We start from the raw sequence: 12412 nt of genomic DNA on the forward strand, positions 1-12412 counted from the left end.
CCAGGAAGCCATCTGGGCCAGGACTCCTACCATTGGCTAGACCCCTAGTAACCTCAGTGACCTCCTGTTTGCTAAAAGGGTTATCTAGCATGAGAGAGTCCACATGGTTCAGTGGGGGGAGAGGGGTACCATCGACATAGTCGTCCACTTTCGCTTGGAAATTTGTTGGGGACATGTCCGCAACTGGGCCACCTAGATTGTACAACCCGTCATAATAGTCTCGGAATACCTCTGCAATTTCATGAGGTTTATGTGCTGAATGGCCAGATGGTGATTTTATGGTGGGAATAAATGTAGAGGGCAAGTGAGGATTAAGAAACCTAGCCAGAGCTTTGCCTGGCTTGTTAGAGAATTCGTACATAAATCTCCTACCTCTATCTCGGTGACAGACAGACGCTGCATCCAAGAGGGACCCCAGATCTAGCCTAGCCTTGATTCCCAAACCTTTTTTATTGATTTTTCAATTATATAAAACCGTTACAAAATAATTATGATTACAAAATGGGTTCATTCAACTGACAAGTTATGACATAGAAAAGAGTAATATTCCAGCTTGTGAGTCCCTAAAGTTCTTCAGTTGAAAATGATGCATAGTAAATTAGAGCAAAAGATTCTACCTAAAACACTTGTAACACAAAACCTTGAAACCCTTTGTCATTCTTTAGTATTTTGAGTGCCGATGTCGTATCTTAAGTCTTCCTTAACATCTCATCTCCCCCTCCCTCCTGGGTCTCCACTAGGTGAACCTCAATATCCCCAAGCTATCCTGGATTTCATTCAGAAGGTACCACTCAGTTTGCATGAAAGGTGTCACCAAAGTATTTATTTCTCCTCGCGTGAAATGGATTTCTATAAAGTTTGTCCACCTCCCAAAGAATTTGTCTGTCTTCTTGTCCTTATCCCTTTCCGCCTCTAGTTTCTCCAATCTCAGAAGGTTGTGTAAGTCGTCGATAACCTCCTTTGTAGGTGGAGCTTCCCTACGTATCCAATGTCTTAAGATGCACCATTTAGCTATCATGAATGATTGCAAATGTCCTTTTTCCTGAATACTTGGCCCCCCTCTAACTCCTCCTTCAAAGACATGGAAAATCCACACCATTACCTCGAATTTACAAAATATTCCCCATGTTTATTGGGCCAAAATTCTGACTTGATTCCAGAACTTTTGAATTACCTTACATTCCCATAACCCATGTAACATGTCCGTTTTCTCTTTATGACATTTGGGACACCACGCCTCCTTTCCCGGAATGTTATAGCCCACAATGGCCCTATGTAATATCTTGAACTGAGTGTCTCTCCATCCCTCGTTGATGACGTTCTTTCGCATTTGAACCCATCCCTTCAGTATGCTTCCTGTCACTTCTTGTCCTTTCAGTTGTTTTCCCCACGCTGTAAGGGTACGACTATCCTCCCGAGATATGAGCACTCCCCTAAATGTTCGATAAATTTGGGAGACATTTACATTTGTTGCATCACATTCCAGGAGCTCATCAATCAGGCTTTTGTTCAATTCTCTTCCAACCTCACCAAGATCCCCAATCACTCCATACTTCAATTGCTCGTACTGAATGATATGAAAGTTATTGAGGTCGTATTTGTCGAGCACTTCCCGACCTGTCATCCACCTTCTCTCTTCCACATTCATAACATCCTTCATTCTCTGGATACCCTTCTCTTTCCAACTGATAAATAGCTTGTTATCTCGCCCCTGGGGGAAGCTTGGGGCTGCCCAGGGATTTAAATATTTAGACACCTTCCACGCAAGTCCCAACTTCCTTCTTACCAGTTTCCAGGTCAACATGGTATCCCGAAATATCATTGAATTTTTTATATGGCCTTCAACCCCAGACAATGAGGAGTGGAGAATAGACGTCAGATCCCATGGTGTTGCAAATTTATTTTCCAAACCATAATCTGAGTGTCTACTTGTTCCTCTTAGCCAATCAATCACATGTCTCATAATGCACACAAGGTTGTAACCCCTAACATCTGGGAAACTGAGTCCTCCCTCCTCCACTGACTTCATCAGCATACGTAGCTTTATTCTAGGTTTCTTCCCCCTCCATACAAAATCTGCATACGCTCAGTTGAGTCTGTTGACATCTTTTAGTTTCAACAATAGCGGAATCGTCTCGAAGGGATACAACAACCTAGGAAAGCTCATCATTTTTACTAGGTGGCATCTTGCCAGAAGTGGTAAGGGCAGACCCCTCCACCCTCTTAGTTGGGTTATGATTTTTTTAACCCCTTCAGCCCCCGGGCACTTTCCGTTTTTGTGTTTTTGTTTTTTGCTCCCCTTCTTCCGAGAGGTGTAATTTTTTTATTTTTCCATCAATCTTGCTATATGAGGGCTTGTTTTTTGCAAGACAAGTTGTACTTTTAAATGAAACCATAAGTTTTAACATATAGTGTACTGGAAAACAGCAAAAAAATTCCAAGTATAGAAAAATTGCAAAAAAGTGTGATCGTACAATAGTTTTTGGGATATTTTATTCACTGTGTTCACTATATGGTAAAACTGAGGTAACTATGTGATACCTCAGGTCAGTGCGAGTTTGTAGACACCAAACATGTATAGGTTTACTTGTATCTAAGGGGTTAAAAAAAATTCACAAGCTTGTCCAAAAAAAGTGGCGCACGTTTTGCGCCATTTTCCAAAACCCGTAGCGTTCTCATTTTTTAGGATCTGAGGCTCATTGATGGCTTATTTTTTGCGTCTCGACCTGACGTTTTTCACGGTACAAATTTTGCGCAGATGCTACGTTTTGATCGCCTGTTATTGTTTTTGCGCAAAATTTGCGGCGACCAAAAAACATAATTTTGGCGTTTGGAATTTTTTTGTCGCTACGCCGTTTACTGATCAGATTCATTGATTTTAAATTTTGATAGATTGGGCATTTCTGAACACGGCGATACCAAATATGTGTATATTTTTTATTTGTTTAACCCTTTAATTTTCAATAGGGTGAAAGGGGGGTGATTTGAACTTTTATTTTTTTAAAACTTTTTTTTTACTTTTTTTTTTTTATTTTACTAGTCCCCCTAGGGGGCTATAGCGATCAGCAATCCGATCGCTCTGCACTATCTGCAGATCTCAGCTACAGAGCTGAGAACTGCAGATTTGCTGCTTTACTTTCAATGCCGGCTGTATTCCGGCATTGAGAGGAAGTGAGTCATGTTAGCTATAGGCGTCATCACATGACCCTGTGCTACCATGGCAACCATCGAAAGTCACGTGATCATGTCACGTGACTTCCGGTGGGGGCGGGGTAAGTGACTGTCATGGCGGCGCCCATATACATATCGCTGCCAGATTTTGGCAGCGAAATGTAAGGGATTAATGGCCGCGGGTGGAAGCGATTCCACCCGCGGCTAGCAGGCACACATATGATATGTGGCGGATCGCCGCCGCCTGCCGGCGGCAGGGGGCGGGGCTTACCGGCACACGACCCATGACGTACCCAGTACGTCATGGGTCGTTAAGGGGTTAATCAGCGGGCCATAGTTTAATTTATAAATTGCTTCCACCGATCTTCCTATATGCACTCCCAAGTACTTGATCGATGTCTGTGCTATAGGTATCCCACATAGACATATGTGCCATAAATCTGGCGCCCATATACATATCGCTGCCAGATTTTGGCAGCGAAATGTAAGGGATTAATGGCCGCGGGTGGAAGCGATTCCACCCGCGGCTAGCAGGCACACATATGGTATGTGCGCGGATCGCCGCCGCCTGCCGGCGGCAGGGGGCGGGGCTTACCGGCACACGACCCATGACGTACCCAGTACGTCATGGGTCGATAAGGGGTTAATCAGCGGGTCATAGTTTAATTTATAAATTGCTTCCACCGATCTTCCTATATGCACTCCCAAGTACTTGATTGATGTCTGTGCAATGGGTATCCCACATAGACAACCATCTCTCGAGCTTCTACCTGTTATCCCTTGATATCTTTTTAAAAACAAGATATCACACTTTTTTTTGTTTAACTTAAAGCCTGAGAGTGAACCAAATTTTTCAATCATGGCAAGAATCTGCGGCAAATCCGCATTAGGATCCCCCATATACAATATCACATCATCAGCAAAAAGTGCTGTTTTTATTTCTGTTCCTCTTATCCTAATCCCTTTGAAACTGTTTTGTCCTTGTAGTACTCTTGATAGTGGCTCGATTGCCAAATTAAATAACAGGGGTGATAACAGGCAACCCTGTCTCGTCCCCCTCATCAGTGGGAACACATCCGACAGGAAGCCTGGGGTATGGACCCTAGCTCCCGAATTGGCGTATAAGCCTCTGATGTAGAGTCTCATTCTGCCTTCAATCCCTGTGGCCTCCATCACCTTGTCCAGCCATCTCCAATTGACATTGTCGAATGCTTTCTCAGCATCTAGTGTGACTAGAGCAGGTCTTGCCCCTCCCTCAGTGCGCCCCAATCTAACCGCATCTACCACTAGGATCGTCTTTCTAATGTTAGTTACTGCATTTCTCCCTTTGATAAACCCTACCTGTTGGTCTGATATTATCCTGGGTGAAATAATGGCCAGTCTGTCAGCCATGATTTTAGACAGTTTCAGATCTTGATTGATGAGCGATATGGGTCTGTAACTGGAGGGGTCATCCAGATCTTTGGTTCTCTTAGGGAGTAATTTGATATACGCTATGTTGGCATTTCTAGGAATTTCTGCTCCTCTCAGGATTGCGTTAAAAACTGCAGTTAGATCCGGTGAGATCTGCTCCTTCAACACCTTATAAAATTCGTTATTAAAACCATCGGGTCCTGGTGCCTTATTGACGTTGAGCTTCCTGATTGCTCTTGTCACCTCCTCCACTGTTATGTCTTCATTTAAGGCTCCCCTGTCTTATTCCGTCAAACTAGGCATTTGGGCTTGTCTTAACCATTCTTCCTCATTAGGTGTGTGATTATTTCCTGTCCCATATAACTTTCTATAGTAGTCCCCCAGCAACTTGTTGATAACCTTAGGGTCTGTGGTTACCTCTCCCTCCTTTGTTTTCAGTTTAGAGATCACCGTTACTTTTCTACTACCTCTTGTCAGATTTGCCAGCATCCTTCCCGCCTTGTTACCGAATCTATGAAGATCGGCTTCCTTGTGTGACCAGTATAATTGTTCCTCTTTTTTGGCCCACTCATCAAAGCCTCTCTTTGCCTCCAAGTATTTGTCTTTTAGCGTGCTAGACCTATCTGCCAAGTACTTTGAATATGCTATCCGCACTAACTCGCTGTGATAGTTGTAATTCTCGTTGGTCTTCCTTTTAATCATTGCCGCATACCCCACCAAGCGTCCCCGCAGGACCGCTTTTGCCGTTTCCCAGTATAGCACTGGGGTCACCCTGTGTTCCTTGTTATCCTCTGCGAATTCCTCCCACCACTCTTTTAGTTTCTTATGAAAATTATCTTGTCTGAGAAGGAACGACGGGAATCGCCAAATAATGTCTGACCCTCTCCTAAACTTTACTCTGATGTCCACTCTCACCGGGCTATGGTCAGAGATCACCATGTTTTCAATCATACACTTTTGTACTCCATTCACAAGATCCCGAGACATCCATATCTGATCTATGCGTGACCAGCTATCATGCGGATGGGAGAAGTGTGTGAACTCTCTGTCGTGCGGATGAGTTAGTCTCCAAATATCTTTCAGACCTACATCCTCCAATGTTACATCCCTGTTGACTGAACTCCTGTCCCCTGCACCAGTCTCCCCCTCCCTCCTCCCTCTGTCTTCAGCCGAGTCTGGGACTGTGTTGAAGTCTCCCGCCACTATGATGTTGGGCTCCTCATCAGATAATATGATGGTCTTTATATTGTCATGGAACGCAGTCTGTTGCGAGTTCGGTCCATACACATTATAGATACTGAGTCTGCCAGCTGGACTAATAATTGTTAAGTGCTGCCACCTCCCCTGATCATCCTCCTCATGTGCCACTACTTCATGACTTAGTTGCTTATTTATTAAAATCATGGTGCCCGCTTTCCTGCCTTGCGCTGCTGCCCCATAAACTGAGCCCACCCAGTGTTTCTTCATGTGGAAAAAATCCTCCCTCCCCAAGTGTGTTTCTTGCAGTAGGGCAATATCTGTTTTTAACCGCTTCAGGTGTCTTAGTATCATCGCCCTTTTGTTGGGTGATCTCAAACCTTTAACGTTCCTAAATTACATGGTCTTGCCATGGCCACCCCTTAGAACCCCACTATTGGGGGAAACGAGACGACCTATCCTACGTTCACGCATAATTCCATTAGAATGACATTCCCTTCCTCCCTTTTGTGAATGTAACATAGAACAGCATAACAAAAACAGAGAACATATAACAATAGAACATGTCTTCCCTGTCAAAGACTTTTCGGCGCTTACCGCCATGTTGGTGACTTCCCCTTTTCCTAGCCAAAACATTGAGCTCCCTGGTCCCCCCCATATAGTATATATTCTAATCTGTCCCCCGAATATCATGAAACAACCTTGAGCATTATACCAGACTTAGTACAATATGTCACAAACTTTAGATATGCTAGAACCTTACTGATAGCCAAGCATCCGATTTAGTCCTGATATTGAGGGACCCTCACTCCGAGTAAATCAGATCCGCTGTTTAATTCTGTTTTCTGTGGTTACCACAGCTCTTTTTCAGGCCTCTATGAATTTTCGAGCCAGAGATCAGACCTGGCTTACCCATTTGGATCAGATCACCAAGGATTATGGTGGTACACACTATGCTCCTTCAAGTGATAACAAAACTGCGGAGGGTCCCTCAGTACAGTCTGTGGTCCACCAATACAGGGATCTTTACAAAAAACGTACCCGTATATGGTGGAACAGAGCTTTCCTCATTGAATACTTGGAAAACGATCGGATCCCCAGGGGTCTCCGTATCCAAGTTTTCCCGTCCTTCCCTACCTTGGAGAACTCTTTTAAGAAAGATTGGGAGAGAAATCTACATTCATGCTCCAGAAGTCTTCTAGAACTCCTTTCCCAACACAATCATTCTACCTTGGCCTCCATTGAATCAAAACTGGAGAACCTGGAGAAATCGCTTTCTGATTTGTGTAATGCGGAGTCTTTGACTAAAATATACGGAGAGATGGAACAGGAAGTGCAAAAATGGGAGAAAGAAATCTGTGACATCAAAATAAAAAAATTTCAACGCGATGCGCAGGATTACGCCTCCGAAACAGTGTATAGATGGAGCCACCGTTTTTCGAGGGGTCGTAATCCATCCCGTCATTCCACCTTCTCTCGATCTAGGTCCACCTCGCTATTCTCCGAATCCACAGTGGAGGAAACCGGGGCCTCTAGCGCATCCGCCGGGACACGTGATGTGGTTGAACATGGGAGAATTCAAACTAGGAGTATTCGCACGAGACAGAACAATGTCCCTCGTAGCAGGTATATTCGCCCTGACATTGATAAGAACAAGAAACAGCTCCAGGTAATCAACCTTTCCTCGCGTGCCCTGTCGGATGTCGAACTAGACATACTATCTAAAGGCTTAAATTTTTGTCCAACCAACTCTTTCAATTTTTTCACAGCAGTAAGAGACACAAATCTTTTCGCCCGTAAGATATTGCTTAAAAAACTACACACTCGGAGACGTAATAATAGCGACATGGACCAGACCGAGAGACAAGCTTTACAAGATCTACAGGACCTCTTGGAGGAACAAGACCCATCCACAGGTAACTCCCCCACACATTTACTGCCCAGATCCACGAGATTTCCCCCTCTGTCCCTCTGCCCAGCAGTCGATATTTTTACAAGATTGGTCACAGAAGATCTCAAAATATTACCAACCAGACGCCAATTTGACAATCTTACATATCGACAACGACTAGCTATTAAAAGTCTACAGTCATATGATGACATTGTGATTAAGGCAGCGGACAAAGGGGGAAACATCGTGATCTGGCCAGTCCCCATGTATGAAAAGGAGGCTCTGAGGCAGCTTCGTGACAAAAACACATACACACGTTTATCTTGCTGTCCTCTAAAAACATTCTCCCAAGAACTTACTAAGATCTTGCTGTGCACCCATGATTTAGGGATCATTGACAAGAAGATGCTCGAGGGATTGCTCGTTGGCTTTCCACGTGTCCCCACCTTCTATTTGTTACCCAAAATCCATAAAAGCGCCCTCAACCCCCCGGGGCGTCCGATCGTGTCTGGCATAGGAGGGCTATGCAACCCAATTTGCAAATTTATTTACTTCTATTTAAAACCATTGGTTGAATGCTTGCCCTCCTATGTGAAAAACACCACGGACGTCCTGAGGCGTCTTGATGGCGTTTTTATGGATAAGGACATGATCATGATCTGTGCTGACGTGGAATCCTTATACACCTGCATCGGACTGCTCCGGTTTGCCCTTACCCATATTTTTTTTGTTTTCAAGGACATCTTTTATCTGCAGCGGCGCGGCTCTGCAAAGGGCGCGGCCTGTGCGCCTTCGTATGCCAACCTCTTCCTAGGGTACTGGGAGAGGTTGGTGTTCGGTGACGGAGGTGTCGGGGGCGGCGCCCATGTGCAGTGCTGGCTCCGCTACATTGATGATATTTTTTTTTTTCGCAGGGCACACCTGAGCAGCTCGGCTCATTCATTGATACTCTCAACCGCAATCCGTATAACATCAGACTCACTCATAGATCTAGTCGCACTGAAATTGATTTTTTGGATATCCGGATTGTGGTTGATGAGTCTGGTGGCGTGAAGACCGACGTGTTCCGAAAGGACACGTCGGTGAATGCACTGTTATACGCATCTTCCAGTCATACTCCCGCCACCATACGCGCCATCCCTACCGGACAGTTTCTAAGGATGAAACGGATCTGCTCTACTAATGACACCTTTGAATCCTAATCCTCCGATCTCCGGTGCAGGTTTAAAGCGAGGGGATATAGCAACAGGTGTATCAAGCAGGGTTATAATCGTGCCAAATATACCCCTCACAACCAACTTCTTCGGTACACCCCACGTCAGACTGACCATGATAACAATGTTCATTTCATCAGCACGTTTAACCATGAATGGGACAAAATGAGGGGCATTTTGGACAAGCACTGGCCGGTATTATTAACTGACCCTTCCTTGGCAGAGGTGCTGTCTGATCGGCCCCTCATGATGGCCAAGCGAGCAAACAACCTTGGGGATCTCTTGTCAACAGCCATTATATCCCTCCCCGGATGAATTTCTTCAGCTCGAGCGGCCCACTCCATGGGTGTTTCCCTTGTGGCCATTGTGTGGCGTGCAGCAATATCCTTAGAAGCAACTCCTTTTCCTCCTCTGATGGTACCAAAACCTTTTCCATCCATCATTATATCAACTGTGGGACCACCCACGTTGTCTATTATGTTACCTGTGCGTGTTCTCTGATCTATGTGGGCCTCCCCTCACGTGAGCTCCGCATACGGGTCAGGGAACATGTTCAGGACATCACGGGGGCTAAGGCAGTGGAGGATATTAGCCTCTTAAAGACCCTACCCCGCCACTTTAGACTCCACCACCGGAGCAATCCCAGTTCTCTCCAAGTTCGAGGCATCGATGTAGTTCATGGTGGAATTCTGGGAGGGAACCTGCGCAAGACTCTCGCTCAGCGAGAGTCCAAATGGATTGTGCTTTTAAACCCCTTGGTCCCTAGTGGCCTCAATGAGGTTGTGGCGCCCTGGACAAGCCAGGATGTCACAAGTACTGCAACAACACACCCCACACCCCGGTTAGGAACATCAAAGTCAGACACAAATCCTTGTTGCCTCCCTCCAGGGGCTGATGTCCACACCAGGTGGGGCGGAGCCAGGTGGTTGACTCCACCCACCGAGGAGTTCACAGTCCTGGAGGTGGGAAAAACAGGCAGTTAGGGAAGTATTAGTTGAGGAGCAGATGGACCGTGTCCGGGTACGTGGCCCAGGCACCTGAGAGCAAGGTTGGCAGACGGTGGTGACCGTCTGCAGGAGAGGCCGATTGACGCACAACCGTAAGGACCGGGGACGGATCGGGGAGCGAAGAGAAGCCAGCACCATCCGGCAGGGCCTACGGACCCCGACCAGGCTTGGAGTCGCCGTTAAACCGGTCAAATCCGTCAGCTACGGGAACCTCCGGGGTTTCCCAGCAGTAAAGACCCGACTGAAGGCAACCGCTCAACCGTGAAGGGAAATAATGCTACCGCCACAGCTAGGGTTCCCAGGGACAGCGCCTGCGGGCAAAAGGGGCTCCTCCGGCAAATATACCGCTGGGGAGCGGGTTACCGGTGGGAAGCCATCGGGGCCGAGAACATAACACCGGTGCAGGGAGAGACAGTTACCGCCAACCTACCGGGAGTGACCGTCGCAGCCGTCTGTGGGACTCGTCCATCCAGCCGTTTGTTTTACCAGAGACTCAGTGTGTGTTACTGGCTGAGTAAGTACCACTGTGCCATCTGGCACTGTGCTGCCCCGCGACCCTGCACCTGGCCAGGCCCCGCAATCCACCTTACAGACAACAACTCCGGGCCCCGGGACTACCAAAATCCCCCTACCCACGGAGGGGAGGAAAACATCCCAGCTGCTCCCTGTCATCGCTCCCGGGATCCCCGTACAGAGCAGCGGTGGTGCCCCAACCTCACCACACACCGTGGGTGGCATCACAAACCGACATCCCAAATACCAACAAACCACCCCTTTCACTCACGGGCGAGGAGCACCGCTCGAGTCCCCGGATCCGGCCCACCGAGCAGCAGTAGCAGCAGCGCCGGACCCGAGCGTGGTGAGCGCAGCGCCCCGCCGCCTGCGACAAGGTCATCAGCTATGCCCCTTTTTTGTAATAATGAGGGATCTTCTCTCCGGAGACTCTTATTATTTAACATTCTGGATTTAAAATACTCTCATAGATTGTGATCTCTCTCCCAAGTCATTTGTATTTAGCTCTGTTCTTCGCATACCACAGACCCCCCGCATTTTCGGTTTTGCCTTTACTCTCGTTCTAATTTTTGTAATAATCTATTCAATATTTAACATCTATAGATACGGCATATATTCACATATGGGTTCCTTCTTGTGGGGCATCATGTTTGACCATATATGTCATGTCCTTATTGTGCATTAAATATTGACAGTACCTGTTATAGTGTGATTTTGAGTCTACAATTCACATGTCACATTAGGCTGGTATACGAATATACAAAATATATCGTTTTATTTCTGTATTTTTTATTAATTGGTTCTCCTCCTCTTCATCTTCTTTTTTCTATGCAGGTTCTCCTATATGTATTTTACATAAATGCAAGATTTTTTCCTCTGGATCTACTATTATATTTTAACAAGCTCCTTCTGATGTATTCCAGATCCACCAATCTATAGGAACCTGCACTTACCCTGTTTATGTCCTCTGATTTTATGTCCTTATGTCATTTTATGATTCTCTAACTTTGAGCTATTTCTCTTATGTCTATATTCTCTTAATACTTGACCTTTCATATGTTTGGTCTGAGGAGATCTTCTGGTTGCAACAGTGCGCACGCGCTGATCTACCGACGGCCGGGTGGCGGGGATGTCCTGCATCGCCGTGTGCGCATGCCAGGGAGCCATTGTGACACGTCCCTGACTCCTGGGTGTGCGCCTGAATGACGGCGCTTGTGGTTTCCTCGCCTCCTGTCCCTCCGCGATCTGCACGTGCGCCGCACCAGTTTGCAATGATTTGATCTACTACAAATGTGCCATGACTATTTAAAGAGGCACTTTTCCCCTATACCCTCACACTGCCCCTGGAAAAAGCGCTCCTGTGAAACGATCGTTGGGGGGACCCCTCTCCCGCTCTCTGCGACCCCATACTATTAACAGGTAACTATTGGAATTCCTTTACATCCCTTTGATGGCTTCCCCGTTTTTCAATACAGGCTTCACAGATCCCACTATTTACTAGTCATGTTATGTCTCATTCCAACCCACATACCTGTTTTTTACTAGCCTTCAAACCTCCTAGTAACAAGCACCTCCATTGAGATGTATTTTTCTATATGTATGCCCTAGTGTACGGATTGGCTATTTAACCGCCACATAAATATATATTTATCCCGCAATTGCGGTATATTAATTCCCCATCCATACACTACGCCACTACATCCATCACTTTGTAAAACTATAATTTGCATATTATGTGTTCTTCTGTTTTGAGAAATAGGCCCATCTGATTGCAATCAGTTTCTCTGTTTTTTATACAAATAACCACAGTTGGTCGCCTTACTTGGGAGAGGGGTCCTTCTTTTCCTGTCATGATCTGTGCAGTTTAATTATGCAATTTTACCTCCATTTTCATTGCATCTGATCTTAAATGTTTTTCTATGTGTCACTAATTTTGCATTAAAATAAAGTATTTAATATTTCACTTTATAGATTCTTTGGTTTTGTTCTTCTTTTCCTCCTTTTTT

At 45.8% G+C, this 12412-nt stretch overlaps 1 long non-coding RNA gene across 1 annotated transcript; it reads left to right on the top strand.

Annotated features, from left to right (window-relative positions):
• The first annotated feature begins 7272 nt into the window (after positions 1-7272).
• LOC142256573 (uncharacterized) lies at positions 7273-11934 on the top strand. The gene is made up of 3 exons (XR_012727539.1): positions 7273-7450; positions 7551-7697; positions 11241-11934. It is a non-coding gene; the product is annotated as an uncharacterized LOC142256573 (long non-coding RNA).
• The last annotated feature ends 478 nt before the right edge of the window (positions 11935-12412 follow it).

This window comes from Anomaloglossus baeobatrachus, chromosome 11, assembly GCF_048569485.1.
Source record: "Anomaloglossus baeobatrachus isolate aAnoBae1 chromosome 11, aAnoBae1.hap1, whole genome shotgun sequence".
NCBI classification, from domain to species: domain Eukaryota; kingdom Metazoa; phylum Chordata; class Amphibia; order Anura; family Aromobatidae; genus Anomaloglossus; species Anomaloglossus baeobatrachus.